Here is an 18,253-nt window from a genome sequence, read left to right on the forward strand (position 1 = left end):
GTGTGCTACTCATCCAAGCAGCTGTGGGCCCCCAAACCCAAGGTCTGCTGTCCTGATTCTCCCCGGCCTAGGGACAACCTGGCTGAATCCCTAAGGTGACCTTCTCTGCTGAAACGTGTAAGTGGAAATGGGAATAAATATATTTTAATGTCTGCTCTAAACATGATGTAAAGACTTTTAAAAGAAAAAGAAAACAATTCTAAATCATTAGTGGGTAGATTCCTCATATGAACTTCTAAGAAATAATGGTGCTATAACTCTCAGAATTGTTATTTTCCAAAACCATCATGTCTACTTGAAGTTTCCTGTATGGCCAGCCCACTGCTTATTTACTGGCGTGCTGTTTAACTTGCACGGATTTGTGGTCTTTTCCGAATTTTTTTCTTGTGTTTGACTTCTAGTTTCATGGCATTGTGGTCAGAAAAGGTACGTGGTAGGATTTTCAACCTTCCTGTATTTGCTGAGGACTGATTTGTGACCTAATATGTGATCTGTTCTGGAGAATGTTCCATGTGCACTTGAAAAGAATGTGTGTTCTGCTGTTTTAGGATGAAATGTTCCGAATATAGCGGTCATGGTCATACGGTCTGCTGTGTCATTCGAAGCCACTGTTTCCTTGTTGATTTTCTGTTTAGGTGGTCTGTCCATTGATATAAATGGGGGTGTTAAAGTCCCCTACTGTTTTTGTGTTATCAATGAATTCCTCTGTGTTTGTTATTGTTTTATATATCTGGGTGGTCCTCTGTTAGATACATAAATCTTTACAATTGCTGTATCTTCTTGTTGGATTGTCTCCTTTATGATTATAGAATGCCCTTCTTTGTCTCTTGTTACAGTCTTTGTTTTAAACTCTAGTTTTTTTGATGTAAGTATGCTATTCTGGCTTTCTTTTGACATCCATTTGCGTGGTAAATGTTCCCTCACCCCATCACATTCACTCTGCAGGTGTCTTGAGGTCTAAAATGAGTCTCTTGTAGGCAGTATATAGACAGTTCTTTTTTTTTTTTTAATACATTCTGATACCCCATGTCTTTGATTGGAGCATTTAGTCCATTCAAGTAAGTCCATTCAAAGTAATTACTGACAGATATGTATTTATTGGCATTTTATTACTTGTTTTGTCATTGTTTCTGGAGATTTTCTCTGATGTTTTCTTGTCTTGGTCACTTTTGGTCTTTCCTTTCCCATCAAAGAGTCTCCTTTAATATTTCTTGCAGGGCTGGGGCACCCAGGTGGCTCAGTCGGTTAAGTATCTGCCTTCAGCTCAGGTCATGATCTCGGGGTCCTTGGATTGAGCCTTGCATCAGGATCCCTGCTCAGTTGGGAGTCTGCTTCTCCTTCTCCCTCTGCCCATTCCCCCACTGCGCATTCTCTCTCTCTCAAATAAATAAATAAAATCTTAAAAAATATATTTCTTGCCAAGACAGTTTGGTGGTCATGAACACTTTCAGCTTCTGTTTGTCTGGGAAACTCCTTATCTCTCCTTCTATTCTGAATGACAGCCTTGCTGGATAGAGCATTCTTGGCTGCAGACTTTCCCATTCCGCACTTTGAATAGATCATGCCACTTCCTTCTGGGTTGCCAAGTTTTTGTTGAGAAATCTCTAGCTAGCCTTACATATTTTCCCTTGTAAATTAAGGACTTCTTTTGTCCTGCTCCTTTTAAGATTTTTTTTTTTTTTAATCACTATCTTTAGCAAATTTAATTACAACAGGTCTCGGTGTTAGCCTGCTTTTGTTGATTTTGATGGGGGTTCTCTTTGCCTTCTGGATTGAGAGGTCTGTTTCCTTTCTCCAGATTAGGGAAATTTTCTGCTATTATTTCTTGAAATCTATTTCTGCCCCCTTTTCCCTCTCTTCTTCCACTGGGACTCCTATAAGATGAATGTTATTATGTCTGATGGAGTCACTGAGTTTCCTACATCTACTCTCGTGCTGCATAATTCTTCTTTCTTTTGTTTGCCTTCAGTATTTTCTATTAATTTTTGTTTTCTAGGTCACTAATTCCTCTGCTTCTGCCAGCCTGCTGTTCACGGCATCAAGCTTGTTTCCAAACTCATTCATTGCATTCTTTTTTTTTTTTTTTTTTAAGATTTTATTTATTTATTTGACAGAGAGATCACAAGTAGGCAGAGAGGCAGGCAGAGAGAGAGGGGTAAGCAGGCTCCCCACTGAGCAGAGAGCCCAATGTAGGGCTCAATCCCTGGGATCATGAGCTGAGCCAAAGACAGAGGCTTAACCCACTGAGCCACCCAGGCGCCCCACATTCATTGCATTCTTTATCTCTGATTAATTCTTTAACTCTTTTACCTCTGCGTTAAGGGTTTCACTGAGGTCTTCTATTCTTTTCTCAAGCCCAGTGAGTATCCTTATGATTGTTGCTCTAAATTCTCCATCAGGCATGTTACTCGTATCTATTTCACTTAGATCTCTGGCCATGGCCTTGTCTTGTTCTTTCATTTGAGATAAAATCCTCCATCTTGGGATTTTGTTTAAGTCTCTGAGTTAGGAAAGCCAGCTATGGCTCCTGCTCCTCCAAGTAATGGTGTTATGAACAGGAGGTCATGTAGTGCCCAGGGCCTGGCACTTCAGAACGTGTCTCCATTGTGTGCTGTTGTGTTTTGGCTGCTCCATTCTTAAGACACTCATCTACAGAGGGTCTCCTTGCCTGCTGTGGGCAATGTTTGATCCCTGGCTTGAATGTGGTGAGTTTTAACTAGCTGTGCTCTAGTCTGCTTGTCAAATGAGACCTGACACCAACTCCACCACAACTGAGACCCTGAAGGACTCTCTGGTTTGGAGACATGGTGCGGGCAAGGGTTTGTGATGGTCCTCTGGGGGGAGGGGCCCACCGTGCTGGGACCGAGACAAGTTGACTGAGAAGAGTAATCCTGCCAGAGTGCAGGGGTGTGGGACTTGGTTTAAGTAGGTAGGGAGCCAATAGCTGCACTGCACTGCTTCCCACAGGTGGCTCTGTGTTTATGCTGAGGGTCCGGGGAGGGAAATGGCACCAGCCAGCTCCTTTGTCCCTAGAGAACCATCTCTGTGAATCCTGCCTCTCAAGGATGTGCTCCGAGAACAGCCAATAATCTCCCCCACTGTGTGTCCCAGGAGGTCTTCAGATCGCTGTTTGCATGCTGTCTGCCCCTGGGTTGTTTGTCTGCCTTCTCCCCAGGAGCAGCGCTGTGCCCTCTGGGCTCTATCACACACAAGCCTGGTGGTCTTTAAAACTCTAGGCTTTAAGCCCTACTGGTTATAAGAACTCAGAAAAGTTGGCCCTCTTGTTTTCCAAGCCAGTGGCTTTGGGAAAAAGTTCTCCTTGTGTGTTCCCCTCTGTGCTCCTCTCTCTCTCTCTCTCTCACCCTTCTCTGTGACCAAGGCTCCCTCCCCTCTATAGCACCTTTGATCCGTTTCTCCCCAAACCACATGGCTGCCCTTCTTACCTTCTTCAGCATGGCCTCTTCTCTCCCTTTATTTGTGGAATTTGTTCTGTCAGTCTCCAGGTTGCTTTGTGAGGCATTTACGATAACTTGATAGTTAACCTAGTTGCATTCACGGGGCAAGATGAACCTAGGGTTCTCCTCCTCCACCACCAACTTCCTCTCAAGTTCTCCTGTATGAAGAAAACCTGTAGTTTAGGGTTTATCAACAGCAACACTCCTGACATTTTGTGCCATATGATTCATTGTGGTAGGGGTGCCCTGCACGTTGTGGATGTTCAACAGCATCCCTGGCCTCCACCCACTAGATGCCAGTACTGCCCTCCCTCCTGTTACAACCAAAAATGTCTCCAGACATTCTCAAGTGTCTGTGAGGGATAGGGGTGGGGCACAATCACATCCGGTTGAGAAGCATTGCCACAGCTGTAGATATAATTATACATATAGATGTATTCACAGAAAATGGACTGAAAGCTCTGTTAACAAGCTACCCTAAAAAGTGAGATGAGGGATGAATTCCTCAAGCTGAAGGCTTGCATTTTATAATTTCTAAACCACTGTTTTGAATAATTTTTGTAAGCTTCTAGTGCCTCTATAATTTAAAAAACACTCAGAGAAACTCTAAATCAGCTCTAATTCTTTCCCCTAAGCCAAGATTTCTAAGGGAGAGTAACCTGTTTAAACACCTGAGAGAGTCAATAAGAACCTCACCTGAGACTTGGAATTTGGAATTGCTTGCTCTTTAAAAGTAATTAAATTTGCCTGCAGAATCATCTCTTTTGCCTCGGTAATTCTCCAGGCTGCTGAAATACCACATTTGCAAAAATACACCCACGATATAACCTATCTAGTTTTTTCTTCCATTTAGGCTCACCCACGCAGGCATCTTGTGGAACCAGAGAGCGAAAGCCAAAGGCACTAATGGGAAGATGACTGGACAATAGTTGTGCACAATTGGAAGATCTGGGACCCTGTCCCTTCTAATGGACTTGTGAAAATCACAAAGTGAGGCCCACTACTGAATGATGATAAAAGTGACAAATTCAGTGGTGGTATCAGTTGGCACCTGTCCCTGCCCTCCCAGAACACCCTTTGTGGGTTTCGTTCCTCTACTAATGAAAAGCGTAAGCTCTTCATATTTGCAGTAAAATTCTCCATGTCCTCCTTGCTACACTCAGCACAGTTATTCATAATTCATAGAGTACACTTCAAAAATTACTATCACCTGTTACAGCTCTGGTTCTAATCATAGTTTTTAAAACTTACATGTATAAAATAAGTTGTACAACTGTATTTTTTTATAAAGTCAGTTATTTCTAATTATTATTATTATTATTATTATTGCCTTTCCCTTCACTTTTGAAAGGACAGGACAACAGTGGGCAGCCAGAACTGGAGTGAATCAGCAGACTTTCGGTTTACAGTTTGAAGACTCAGTTCCAAATTTCACATCAAGTTAAAGATAAAACTAATACCAAAAAACCATAAAGCCAGGAGCACCTGGGTGGCTCAGTTGGTTAAGCGTCTGCCTCCCGCACAGGTCATGATCCTGGAGTCTGGGTATCAAACCCTGTTATCATGCTTCCTATTCAGCGGGGAGTCTGCTTCTCCCTCTGCCTCTGCCCCTCACCACACTCATGCGCTTTCTCTTTCAAATAAATAAGATCTTAAAAAAAAAAAATGTAAAGCCATACTCAAAATGAGGTAAACATCTCTGAAGGGGAGAACTGTAACAGAAGCACAAATTAGTGATCTAGGTTGAGCCTAGGCCAAGAAGTAGGAAGAGGGGACGGGAGTTTGGGGTGTCAGAGAGTACCAGTGCCCATGGCAGACTGCGGAGCAGAACCTGGTTCAGTGGTGGCTCTCCTGGCTAAGCCAGAAAGATCTATACCTGCAGCCTATCAAGCCCAAGGTAGTGAATGCATGCAGTTTATGTCTGTCCCTAACATGTCTTTCAGCTTCCTAGGGTTAAGACATTGCCTACCAAGTACGTTTCCTCCCATCTGCTTCCGAGCCCCTTTTCATGTTACCTTACTTCTGCCCTATATTAGCAGTCCCTTAAATGGTTTCCCTGCTTCTCAACTTTCCTTATAAAACAAATTCAATCGATTCTATCAAAATATGTTACTGTTACACCATTATGCGGCTCCAAAATCTTGGTATCAGCTCTCCACTAGGAATAGAAGTGTTCAAGCTCTTCCGCACTTTCTTGCCATTCAAAACCCTCTGCATGACCTGAGGATTCTAAAAATGAAGGCCAGCATAAGACACTTTGCTCCTGAGTCTCAAGAAAGCAGTCGTGTCCCATTCTCCCAAAGAAGAGAGGCTGAAGTGGACCACTGTGGGGTACCTCTTAGCTCCCCTTCCCCTGGTTGTCTTCTAGAGACCATACCTTTGCCACTCCCAGGCCAAGGGGTCTGGGTTAAGGCCGAGGGGTAAGGGTGACACCATCCAGAGCAACCAGGGACAATCCCAGAAGTGTCCATCCGCAGAACTGAATGATCTGGGGGGAAAGGCTTAGACCAAAGCCAATCCCACCAGAGCCAATCCCCGGACTCGGATTTCAACGACTGGGGAAGAGAAGCTCTTATTGGTCAAGGTTACTGCAAAGACAAACCTGGGAAAGCTTGCGGCCACTAAAAGCATGCCTGAGAATGGAGGGAACACAAAGGAAAGCCAAGCCAAGAGACACAGAGAGAGAAAGCTTGTCAGCCGCCCTGTACGATACCGGCGCGGCAGGTTCGAATGGTGGGGAGCAATTAAGACAGCAGGAAGCACATGGGCCAACGAGAGACCGCACGCTCGGGACTCATCTGCTCTCAGTCTCGACGCCTGCGAACTTTTAGCTTTCTACTTTCAGAATGTCTTTGATTTCCCATCGCCGTGACGGTGTAGGCGCTCCTTTCAACTTCTGCTTCACAAACAGTTCTAATGTGGAAAACAGCTACTCAAGCCAGCTGGAGCTTCCAAGCAATGTCAAGTCTGCACTAATTACAGCTTCCCAGAGAAGAAAATAATTTGCCCCCTGCTGCTAGCTCCGACTTCCAATCTGCTACCCGTCCGAAGAAACGCAGGATTTTTGCAACTGGGGTTTCCCCATGATTCAAACCCCAGAGCACCACCTCAGCCTTTCTTTTCTGCTCTCACGCTTGGACAAAGGTTTAGGAAAAACACCGAGTCTTTCTTAGAGCCACCACATACCCCTTCATGCTTCTCTTCTTGGACGCTCAGAGCTTGTAAGAAAGTCCATTTTTTACGTAATGCTGAAGGTAATACTTCAACTCAGCAGTTTTCAGAGCGTGGTCCTTGGACTGGGAGCATCAGCAGCCCCTGGGAACTTGTTAATACATATCACCATGGTCCACCTGGAAGCCCCTGAATCAGGAAGTCCGGGAGGAGCCCAGCCATTGGGTCCTCACAAACCCTCCATTTGGTGGTTTTACCCTAACCTTTGAGGCCCTGCTCTAACTGGCACCTGTCTCCAACTTCCGGTTGTTTGGATTAACCTGAGTATTTCTTTAAGAAGTCATACCACTTGTTTAGATCTTCACGGAAACTGATAGGTTCAGAAACTTCGTGATGAATTAACTCAGAGAACAAGGCAACACTGTTTTCATCTTGTGATTGTGGGTTAAATAAAGCACATCTGCTTTCATCATCTCGGAGCCCTGTGTTAGTGGTTCTCAAACTTGAGCATGTATCAAAGTCACGTGGCTCCAACAGATTGCCGGGCTCTACCCCCAGCGTTTTTGGAACTGTTGATCTCAAGTGGGGCCTGAAAATTTGCATTTCCAACAAGTTCCATGTGATGGTGATGCTGTGGGGCAGGGCCCACACTTTGAGAACCACTGGGCTAAATGAATAACAAATATATTATCATCTTGAGTTCGTTTAAAGAGAGAGGGGGTAATACTGTAGTTTGGTAAATTTTGAAACACCTTCATGATCCCTTTCCCTGGATCCCCTTTCCCCTTCTGTTCTGTTTTCCTGTGGCTACCAACACTTCTCGTAACCCAGCTCTCTACAGAGTAAAAATGTGAAGACAGATAATGTACTTTCCCTGTTGAAAACCTATTGCACCCAGAGCAGGGGTTGGCAAACTTTTTCTGTAAAAGACCAGACAGTAAATGTTTTAGGACTTACTGGCCAAAGGGTCTTTGCTGCAAAGACTCAACTATGTAAACAAATGGGAGAGGGTGTGTTCCAGTAAAAGTATGTTCAGAAAAAGAGCGGGAGGGCAGGATTTGATCTCAAGGTCAGAACTGACCTGCCCCAGGTCCAGAAGAGTGTTCTAATGTTTGTCTTAAGACCACCAACAGCAGCAGCACCTGCTTACTTATTAGAAATTCGTATTCTCAGGTTTATCCCAAACCTACTAAATCAGGAACTCTGGGCCTAGGATCTAGGAATCTGTTTTAAAGAGACTTCCAAGTAATCTGGATGCTCGATTTTGAGACTCACTGGTCTAGAACAGTGATTGGCAGCCTTGGCTGCCCATCAGAACCACCTGGGCCCACCCTAGACCATTACATCAGACTCCACAGGTAAGACTCCAGCATCAGTGTTTTTAAAGTTCCCAGTGATTTGGACACTGACCTAAGCTTGTGATACATAATTCTAAAGGGCCTGCTGGATTCTCCTTTCTTCTCAAATCATATAGAGATGGGGCTATGTCCGTCATTCTCTCTCCCATTTTCGGGAATTGGCTGCAAAATTGCTCAACCCAGGGGCGCCTGGGTGGGTCAGTGGGTTAAAGTCTCTGCCTTCGGCTCAGGTCATGATCTCAGGGTCCTGCGATCGAGCCCCGTATCGGGCTCTCTGCTCAGCAGGGAGCCTGCTTCCTCCTCTCTCTCTGCCTGCCTCTCTGCCTACTTGTGATCTCTATATGTCAAATAAATAAATAAAATCTTTAAAAAAAATTGCTCAACCCATTGATTTCATAGGGCATTTTTTGCAACCACTTAATATGGGCTCTGAAAGGTCACAGCTCATTCAAACCCATCTCTGGGCCCATCTGTGGTCATCTGTTGCTCTTGGCAGAAGGTAAAAACAACACATGCCCTCAGGAAACAGCCTCAAGATCAGAGCTGGGGGATAGGATGCATATTCTCTTCTGAGCATAACTAGAAGGTTAATGATATAATTTCACCCTCCCCCCCGACCCAAATCCAATTTTTACAACCAGAAATATGAAGTGACATCCCTTTGGCTCAAGGATGGCTTTTGTTTTTAAAAGACAGATTATAAATAATGCCGACGTTCCTTCTTAGGTGCCATCAGCCACAGGACACCTCTGTTTAGGCAACGCTATGACAGGTGGTGCTCACAGGGCAGCCAGGATTGAATTTCAGCCTTAAGTGCAGACTGCACAGTTGAGAGTGGTTTGGAATCTCCCAAGAGGCTCATTTCAGTTGGGTTTTGCAACTGGTTTTGGCACCTGTCCTTTAAATCCTTTCTACTCAAAGTTGTGGTCCTTTGATCTGCAGCATCCCTACCTGGAAGCTTGTCAGAAATGCAGAATCTTGGGTCCTACCCCAGACCCACGAAACGGAATCAGAATCTGAACTTCAGCAAGATTCCCAGGGGATTAAAGTCAGAGAAGCACTGCTTTCCACTCAGCTTTGCAGAACAGCAGTAGGTGACGGATTTGGTAAAGCAAAGACAAAAATGTAGCTCGGAGTGTGGCAGTGAGCTACCACCTCGAGCAGGAAGGTGCTATGTCAGAAGTTCATGTCCAAACCGAGTAACAAACCTCAGACTGTAAGGCCTTCTCTAGGGCCTAGGGGTTACTGTAACTAAAGGATTTTAAATACTGGAACAATGGGGCGCCTGGGTGGCTCAGTGGGTTAAAGCCTCTGCCTTCGGCTCAGGTCATGATCCCAGGGTCCTGGGATCGAGCCCCGCATCGGGCTCTCTGCTCAGCGGAGAGCCTGCTTCCACCTCTCTCTCTCTGCCTGCCTCTCTGCCTGTTTGTGATCTCTGTCTGTCAAATAAATAAATAAAATCTTTAATAAATAAATAAATAAATAAATACTGGAACGATGAACATGAGTCTAGTTTGACCTTCTAAGGGAGAGACAAAATGAAGGATAAACATGTGGTTGAATTTCACAGTCAGAAGGCAGAAAGGTGAGCTACCACGATGGGTCAGAGAGATTTTACGTTACAGGTCAGGCCTTCTGGAAACGCTAATTACCTCTCCATGACCAACGAAGGACTGGAGAGCTTTTTCTCCTTGAGGGTAAGAGGGGGGCGGAATTAACTGGTTGAACCACATCCATTAAGTGCTGTTGCAATGAATTACAGTCATTTGAGATCAATACAGACCTTTATGATCCACTGAGTCAGGGCTTTTTTTTTTTTTTCCTTGAGAAAAGAAAATGCTTGGGATGGCCAAGTATTTCATTACCAAGGCCATCGCAATGGCCATCGTCAAATATGGGAGCCCGTGATGAAGTCTGCAAGTAGTCCTAGGATAAGCTGGTTGGTGAAAGAGATGGTCTAACCGTACCCATGACAGACACCCAAGCAACGCTGGTTCAAAGAACAGCAGCAGTAACTTCCCTTTAGGAAGCATTTGCTGTGTTTGGGCGAAGCGTGTTCCATGTTGCGGCTTGTTCATCAGCTCTGGGAAGTAGATGTTCTTGGGATCCTATTTTATAGTCCCAGCATTTGCAGGGTGTGACTCCTTGCCCTGTTGATATGGGACAGTGCGGGAGACCAGAGCCAAGCAGTGGGCGGCGGGGTCCATGGAAGCAGCTACTACGCAGGATCACCTCATGGACGAACAATACTCTCTCAGAACCTGGAAGTCTGACAAAATCTGGGCGAGGGAATGAACTGCATCGACAAGTTAGAGATGGAACAGGACGCTTGTATTTTCAGAGGGGAGATGACTCTGAGCCTCTCTCTCCTCTTTGTTTTCTCATTCATTTTCCCGACCAATTCTAGACTCTTCCTACAGCTTCTGTCCCTCCCTCATGTTTGTATTGCTAAGGCCCTTCTCTTCCAGGTGCTCTTACATTTTCAACAGAAGGATTCAGAAACAACACAATTATTATTATTCAAGTTGGCGTAGTGTTACCTGTTCCCTTTTAAACAGGTTGTGTCTTGACCCATGAAGGGAAAGTTTCTACTTCTGCCTTATTGTACTCTGCACATATAACCAGCACCGAATCCGTTTCTTGACTGATAAATTATTACAGCTATTAAAAGCTTAAAGTTTTGCTTCTCCAACTTTTCTGCCTGAGCCAGACAGATTCTAGGGTAGGGCCTCTTGACCCCCAGCTCCTGGAATCCCTTCTCTTCCATAATCCTCCTCCCTCGGGTGTAAGTAAACGTGGCTTGTTCTTAAGCAACAGAAGATGGCAAAGGTGACAGGATTTTAATTGTCTTGCTAGGAGACTCTCTCTTGCTGGCTTTGAAGAAGCAAGCTGCCAACATGTGTGCTGTCATTTGGAGAGGACCACACAGTGAGGAGCCGAGCGCAGACTCCGGCTAACAGCCCACAGGCAACAGAGGCCCTCAGTCCAGCAAGCCACAAGGAACAGAACACTGCTAATGACTGTGTGAGTTTGGAAACAAATCCTTCTCCAGTTGAACCTTTAGATGAGAACTGCCTTCTCCTTCCATCCCCAGAGCCTTAATCATTTATTGTGTGAGTCTCAGTCAGCCCTACTTCCAACGGAATCCCTTCCCCAATCCGTATGCTTCGGTTTAATCTTATGATCCACCACCATTTCACACCTGGGCAACCACAGATAAAATACTCTCATCTACAATGGTTTCCTCAAGCTGGATCTTCTCAGTTTAAGTAACAACAGCAGGAGGGTATAGGGCCTTAGTAGAACCGTCTGGAATGAATGGCCACCCTCCACTAGAATGAGGCAAAAAACAGTTCTTGATCAAAACATATGTCCCAAGGAAGAACCAAATTTATTGTAGACAATATACTTCAGATACACTTTTAGGAAGAAAACATTTTCCTAAAGGCAATACAACCCACAAGGATTTTCCCTGCCCTGGGACTTTACCAATCAGAACAGCTTTGTTCCCCACTTGCAAGATCTAGGGGCATGCTTGGCACAGCTAGATGCTGCCATAAATAAAATGGTCTCTAACACCAAAAGTGAACTCCCAGCAGCACAGAGACCAGCAGAGGCTCTGAAATGCAAATATTCTTTAACGTGATCGATGTTTCAGCTGGAATTTCCTCCCCACACGTCTTTATAAGTGGAAGGTCTGCATCTCAAAGCCTGATCATCACCAGGCCAGAGCCAGTCACAAGGGATGTGGGTTTGTTCATCTTCCAGCTAGAATTTTCACGAAACCACACCACGGTCATGCTACATATATGACATGCTCATGCCTCATCTTGTTACAATTACCTTCCAATCAGGAAGAGAAACTATTTCAGCAGAGATGCTAACAATGCACTTATTTTTATTCTCTTTCTCTTCTTTGATCAATGGGCAATTAGAACGGAGTCTCTGTTTCCCCAGAGCCTGTAATTTTATAGTCTGCTCAGTTCAATTTGACTTACAGGGGGTGGTGAGTGGGTTTTAAACCTTTTTCCACTGAGCGTTTCAAACACACTAGAACGAACCAGAATACTTTCAGAGCGAGTTCGACAATAATTTTCTAGAACTTCCCTTCACTCAAGGAGAGAGGCAAATCTGTCGTCATTACCTAGGGAAATAAAAAACAACCATAAAATGTATTTCTATTGTCTAGTAGCTTTTCCTTTGGAACTAAGTGTTGCTGTTCAGTAATAATGTGTGTGTGACAGTTGTGCTCCCTTTTGGGGCGCATGTGAGATTTCTCATTTGTGTTCATTCTTACCATGATAATGAGACCCAGTGGCATCTGGCCCTGATTTCCTCACTGGCCCACTGTCTGGGTTCTTACCACACTGACTGGTCTGTTCCTTGGTCATGCTTTCCTCCTGCCTGTTGCAGGACCTTAAGAACACAGTCTTCCCTTTATCTGGAATCCTCTGCCCTTTCTCTTCCCCCAGGGCCTCATTACCCTTCATGGCTCGGCACTCAGGGCATTTCCTCAAGCAAGCCTTGCCCAACCTCTAGTCTAGGTCAGCTGCCTTGGTTATAGGCTTTCTGAGGTTTGCAATCATATGCTTATTTACATATTTATTTGATTAAACTCGAATCCCTCATGAGATTGTGAATTCCATGAAAGTAGGGACCACGTCTGCTTTTCGCTCTTTTCACCAGCACATCGTGGGTGCTGAATACTTGATACATAAACTACTGAATGAATGCATGTTGATTTGGAGATGGGTTTCGTCACTGGACCAGGAACTACGTGCAAAGATATTGAGTAAGACTGGAGATACAACGGGGACAAAAAGAACAGAAGAAAGTTCAAGAAAGTTCTTAGGGGGAAGAAGGGGTAAAGGTGAAGATAGAGCAAGAGAGGAACTAAAATTAGGCAGAGGAAAAGCCAAGGAAACCACCTGAGTGGGGAGTCATCCAAACTGAAGACTCTGAAAGAGAGGCCCGTGACTCCTGGAGCTATTTTATGGGATTGTTACCAAATGGGACTGACCCAACAACCCAGGGCCTTAGGGAACTGCCCGAAGTAGTCTTTGCCTGAGTTCTGTGGCCCTGTCCACGACCACCTAGAGAGGCCCTTGGTCCTTCAAGGGCCAGAGTTTCCACTCCTTGAGAGGCGGCAGAGTGAAACGAAGATGAGCCGAGTCAAGTTGACTATGTAAGTCATTCAACAAACACTGACTGTCTTCTGAGACTTTGGAGGGACAAATCAATGACGATACGGTCTCTGCCTTGAGAATTTTTTTTTCTTTTGCCATCATTGAGCACATGAATTCTGAGTAGAGTGGACACAACATTACATTAGTTTCAGGTGTACAACTTAATGACTTGACAGGTTTACAGGACATGCTAAGTTCACCACGAGTGTAGCTACCGTCTGTTCCATTATATGACTACGACAATATCATTGACTGTGTTCCCTATGCTTACTCATTCCATAACTGGAGCCCTGTGGCCCCCCTCTTCCCTTCACCCATCTTGCCCAACTCCCCACCTTTCTCCCCTCTGGCACCAGTCGGTTTATTCTCTGTATTTATAGGTTTGATTCTGCTTTTGGTTTTTTTATCCTTTTTTTCTTTTTTTAAGATTCCACTTATGAGTGAAATCACATGGTATTTGTCTTTCTCTGACTTATTTCATGTAGCATAATACCCTCTAGGTCCACCCATTTTGATTCAAATGGCATGATCTCCGTTTTAATGGCTATGTAATATTCCATTGTGTGGCATGTGTATGTACCTATTACATTTTCCTTATCCATTCATCTATTGATGGACACCTAACATTGCTTCCATACTCTGGCTGTTGTACATAATGCTGCAGTAAATGTAGGGGTGCACATATCTTTTCAATTTGGTATTTTTGTTTTCTTTGGGTAAATACCCAGTGGCGCAATTACTGGATCGTATGGTATTTCTATTTTCAATTTTTGGAAGAACCACTATACTGTTTTCCAGTGTCTGTACCAATTTACATTCCCACCAGCAGTGCACGAGGGTTCCATTGTCCCCACACCCCTGCCAACACTATTATTTCTTGTCATTTTTATTTTAGCCATTCTAACTAATGAATGATGCCTGGTGTGATAATCTCACTGTGGTTTTGATTTGCATTTCCCTGATGATGAGTGATGTTGAGCATCTTTTCACATGCCTGTTGGCCATCTGGATGTCTTCTTTGGGAAAATGTCTATTCAGGTCCTCTGCCCATTTTGTAATTGGATTGGTTTTGTGTGTGTGTGTGTGTGTTGAATTTGTATAAGGTCTTTATATATTTTGGATATTAACCCCTTATCGGAAGTAGTCATTTGCAAATATTTTCTCCTATTCAACAGGTTGGCTTTTTGTTTTGTGGATGGTTTCCTTCTCTGTGTAAAAGTTGTGTGTGTGTGTGTGTGGTCCCAATAGTTTATTTTTGTTTTTATTTCCCTTGCCAGAAGAGACACATCTAGAAAAATGGTGCTATTACTGAAGTCAGACAAACTGTCGCCTGCGCTCTCTCCTAGGAATTTTATGGTTTCAGATCTCATGTTTAGATCTTCCATCCATTTTGAGTTTATTTTGTGTATGGTGTTAGAAAGTGGTCCTGGGGGCGCCTGGGTGGCTCAGTGAGTTAAAGCCTCTGCCTTCGGCTCAGGTCATGGTCTCAGGGTCCTGGGATCGAGGCCCGCATCGGGCTCTCTGCTCTGCAGGGAGCCTGCTTCCTCCTCTCTCTCTGCCTGCCTCTCTGCCTACTTGTGATCTCTGTATGTCAAATAAATAAATAAAATCTTAAAAAAAAAAAAGTGGTCCTGTTTTCCCAACACCATTTGTTGAAGAGATTATCTTTTTCCCCTGGATATCCTTTCCTCCTTTGTTGTGGATTAATTGACCGTGTAAGCATGGGTTTATTTCTGGGTTCCCTATTACGTTCTGTGGATGGATGTGTCTGTTTCTGTGCCAGTGCCACAGTGTTTTGATTCCTATAGCTCTGTAGTGTGTCCTGAACTCTGGGATTGCAATACCTCCAGCTTTGTTCTTCTTTCTCAGGATTGCTTTAGCTACTTGGGGTCTTCTGTGATTCCGTACAAATTATAGGGTTATCTGTTCTAGTTCTGTGAAAAATGCTCTTGGTATTTTGATAGGGATGCCTTGAGAAATTTTTATCCTTATCCAGGAGAAGAAAAAAATATGGACTATATACACATATACATATCAACACATACAGAAACATACACATATACAAATAGATTATTTAACAAAAATATTTGTAACACAGGTTAGTATTATGTTGACAGTGCTTTCAAAGCACTGAGGAAGGTGGGGGGGTTTGTCCTTCAGTGCAGGGAGGTAGAAAGATTAAAGTTTTTCTGCACATGGAGACATCAGCTGTGCAGTAATGGTATTGATATAAACAACCCAAGTGTCAGCACTGTGAAGCCCTCTACACACTTCCACCTTGCGTTGAAGACTGAAGTGAAAATTCACACGTAATTTTGGAAGCCCAGGATCCCTCCGTTTAATCCTCCTGGTTCTGCCTAATCCAAGGCCCGTCTCTGTTATTTACCAGCTCTCATGGCCACTCTTTTTGCCACTGGGTGGTCCTGCTCCCTTTTCCACCCAAGTACTGCTCCCAACTCAAGGTTCTGTTTATAATAGACTTTATTAAATGCTTTGAGCAGTGTGTGTGTGTGTGTGTGTGTGTGTGTGCGCGTGCGTGCTGAATTCATCACAGATCAGTGTGGCAAGCCACTTAAAATGCAATATTAGACCACCATATGCTTAAAACTACTTTCCTCTTCCTGCCACGAAGGAGCTACCATTGACCAGCATGCATAGGCCACTTCTAGCCACAATATCGCCATTTGTACTTTTCTTTCTTTCTTTTTTTTTTTCTTATTTTATCTATTTGTTTGACAGACAGAGATCACAAGTAAGCTGAGAGAGAGGAGGAAGCAGACTCCCAGCTGAGCAGAGAGCCCGATGTGGGGCTCAATCCCAGGACCCTGAGATCATGACCTGAGCTGAAGGCAGAGGCTTTAACCCACTGAGCCACCCAGGCGCCCCCATTTGTACTTTTCTGACCCCTGTTCCCTACTTACAAACTCCTTAAGGACTGGGAATAGTATTATTGTAACTGTTTAACAGCAATCAGTTATCTAGTACTTCCTAAATGATGACACTGTTCTGAGTGCTTCATATATTTCTGTCAAGGTCCTTGTCAGAAAACTCCAGGGTGAGATATGCTTGGACTGCAGGATTTGGGGGACTTTTTAAAGGTAATGTGTCTGGGCCGTATGGTACCAAACACGACCAGCAGGGTCGGGGGCAATACCAGAGAGTTGAATGCATCATATTCCTGCAGCTACATGCGTTATGTCCTCGCTAAATGGGAAAAATAAAGACAATACACAGCTTCCCATCAGTTCATGTCGGATGTCACCACTGTCACAAGAAAGCTTTTGTCTTGCAGTGGATCCCTAACCGTAATCGTCACTGGGTTAGAGAGGCCGGCTGCAAACCTGAACATAGAGGGTCTTGAAAATCCAAAAAGGGGGTGCCTGGGTGGCTCAGTGGGTTAAAGCCTCTGCCTTCGGCTCAGGTCATGATCCCAGAGTCCTGGGATTGAGCCCCGCATCAGGCTCTCTGCTCAGCAGGGATCCTGCTTCCCCGCCCCCCCCCCCCCCGGCCTGCCTCTCTGCCTACTTGAGATCTCTCTCTCTCTGTGTCAAATAAAGAAATAAAAAAATCTTAAAAAAAAAAAAAAGAAAGAAAATCCAAAAAGGGACATGACATGATTTAGGCCTTTACTTCTTATCAGTTTAGGGTGGTAAGATGCATTTTTTTTTGTTCTATCGCAGGGTTGCAAACCTAAATGCGTCTCCAAGGCAAACGAGTAACAGAAAGGAGTAAAGCTCTATTTACCCTTACTTCGTGGGAGCACCTGTCCATTATGACAGCTTCTGACCCCTAAAGAAAAGCCCCAAATCTGTACTTTTATCAAAAGCTTCCTAATTTTTCAATGTCAGCTTTTCCTTAGCAACATACGTAGAGAGGCACTGTGATAAGACAACATCTGGCCATCTGTTTATAGACCAATGGCATACAGTTTGAGACCTCTGGTTCTTGGCCTTTTTTATTTTTATTTTTATTTTTGGCACCGACTGATTTCCAGGCTAATATGCAAACTTGAGAATTAACTGAAGTTTAGAGTTAGAAGCATTCCCAAAGCATTTTTCTTAGTTCACTGACGCATGGGGGAGGAGGAGATGAATTAAAGCCAAATGACGGCCCAGAGGTGTGCATTTAGAATAACTCGTCTCCTAGCAGCTTGTTTCCAGTGAGTGGCAAGAGCAAACTTTAGTTAAGCAAGCACAATCTGAAATTCATATGTGATTATCTAATCTGGCTCTCTTGTTTGGAAATAATGAAGTAACGGGGAAAAAAAACTAGGCTTGATGTGATATGAGACAACCACAGATGACTGAAGTGTTTTCATTTTAGGTATATACAGTTCTTTACATCCAGTGTCTCATTTCTTATCCAGTTTCAAAGTTTTCCCCCCTCACCAGGGAATTTAGTACCCGATTTTTTTTTCCCACTGAAGGCAATGAAGCGTTTTGTCCCAGCTTTCTTTGGATGAAGGCATGGCAGGGCTGTCATTTGGTTTTTGAATTTCTAGCTTCTATCCCATAGTGACCTAGGCAGTAAAAATGGGGTATTTGTGTGTGGATGACAGAGACTGAAGGGTACTAGAATGGGTCACCCCCAAATATGACGGCAGGAGGTCCAGACATGGTGTTCCCAGACTCGCGATTTTTGGGATACTGATGATTTTGAGCTCTAGGCACCCCAACAACAGCAAATGCAGGGGGAAGTTTTCTCTGAATGCCTCTTGTCTGCCTAAAAATACATTGTCCAAAGGGAGTTCAACTGTCATAAATTCCCATCCAAGGAGTTTCATCAACCCAAGAAGACTGACTCTTGTCATGGGAGAGAAACTTCAAGTTTTGTTACAAATGGCCCTCTCTCCCACTTTCTATTCTAAGGGCCTGTTCATCTTTCCCCCCAAATCACTTCTTCTCCCCTAAGTGGCCTCCCTCCCTCTTCCCCTTTTTCTATTAAGATGATATTTAATCCTGAATTCTGAGCCATGCCGGGGAGTTACTCATCTTTCCAGGTTTCTTCCACATATAAATAAGGTATATGTGTTAATAAACTTCTGTTTGTTTTTCTCTTGTTCATCTATTTTTTACTGCAAGGG

Source organism: Lontra canadensis, unplaced genomic scaffold (genome assembly GCF_010015895.1).
Source record: "Lontra canadensis isolate GAN:19392208 unplaced genomic scaffold, GSC_riverotter_1.0 scaffold68, whole genome shotgun sequence".
Taxonomy (NCBI): domain Eukaryota; kingdom Metazoa; phylum Chordata; class Mammalia; order Carnivora; family Mustelidae; genus Lontra; species Lontra canadensis.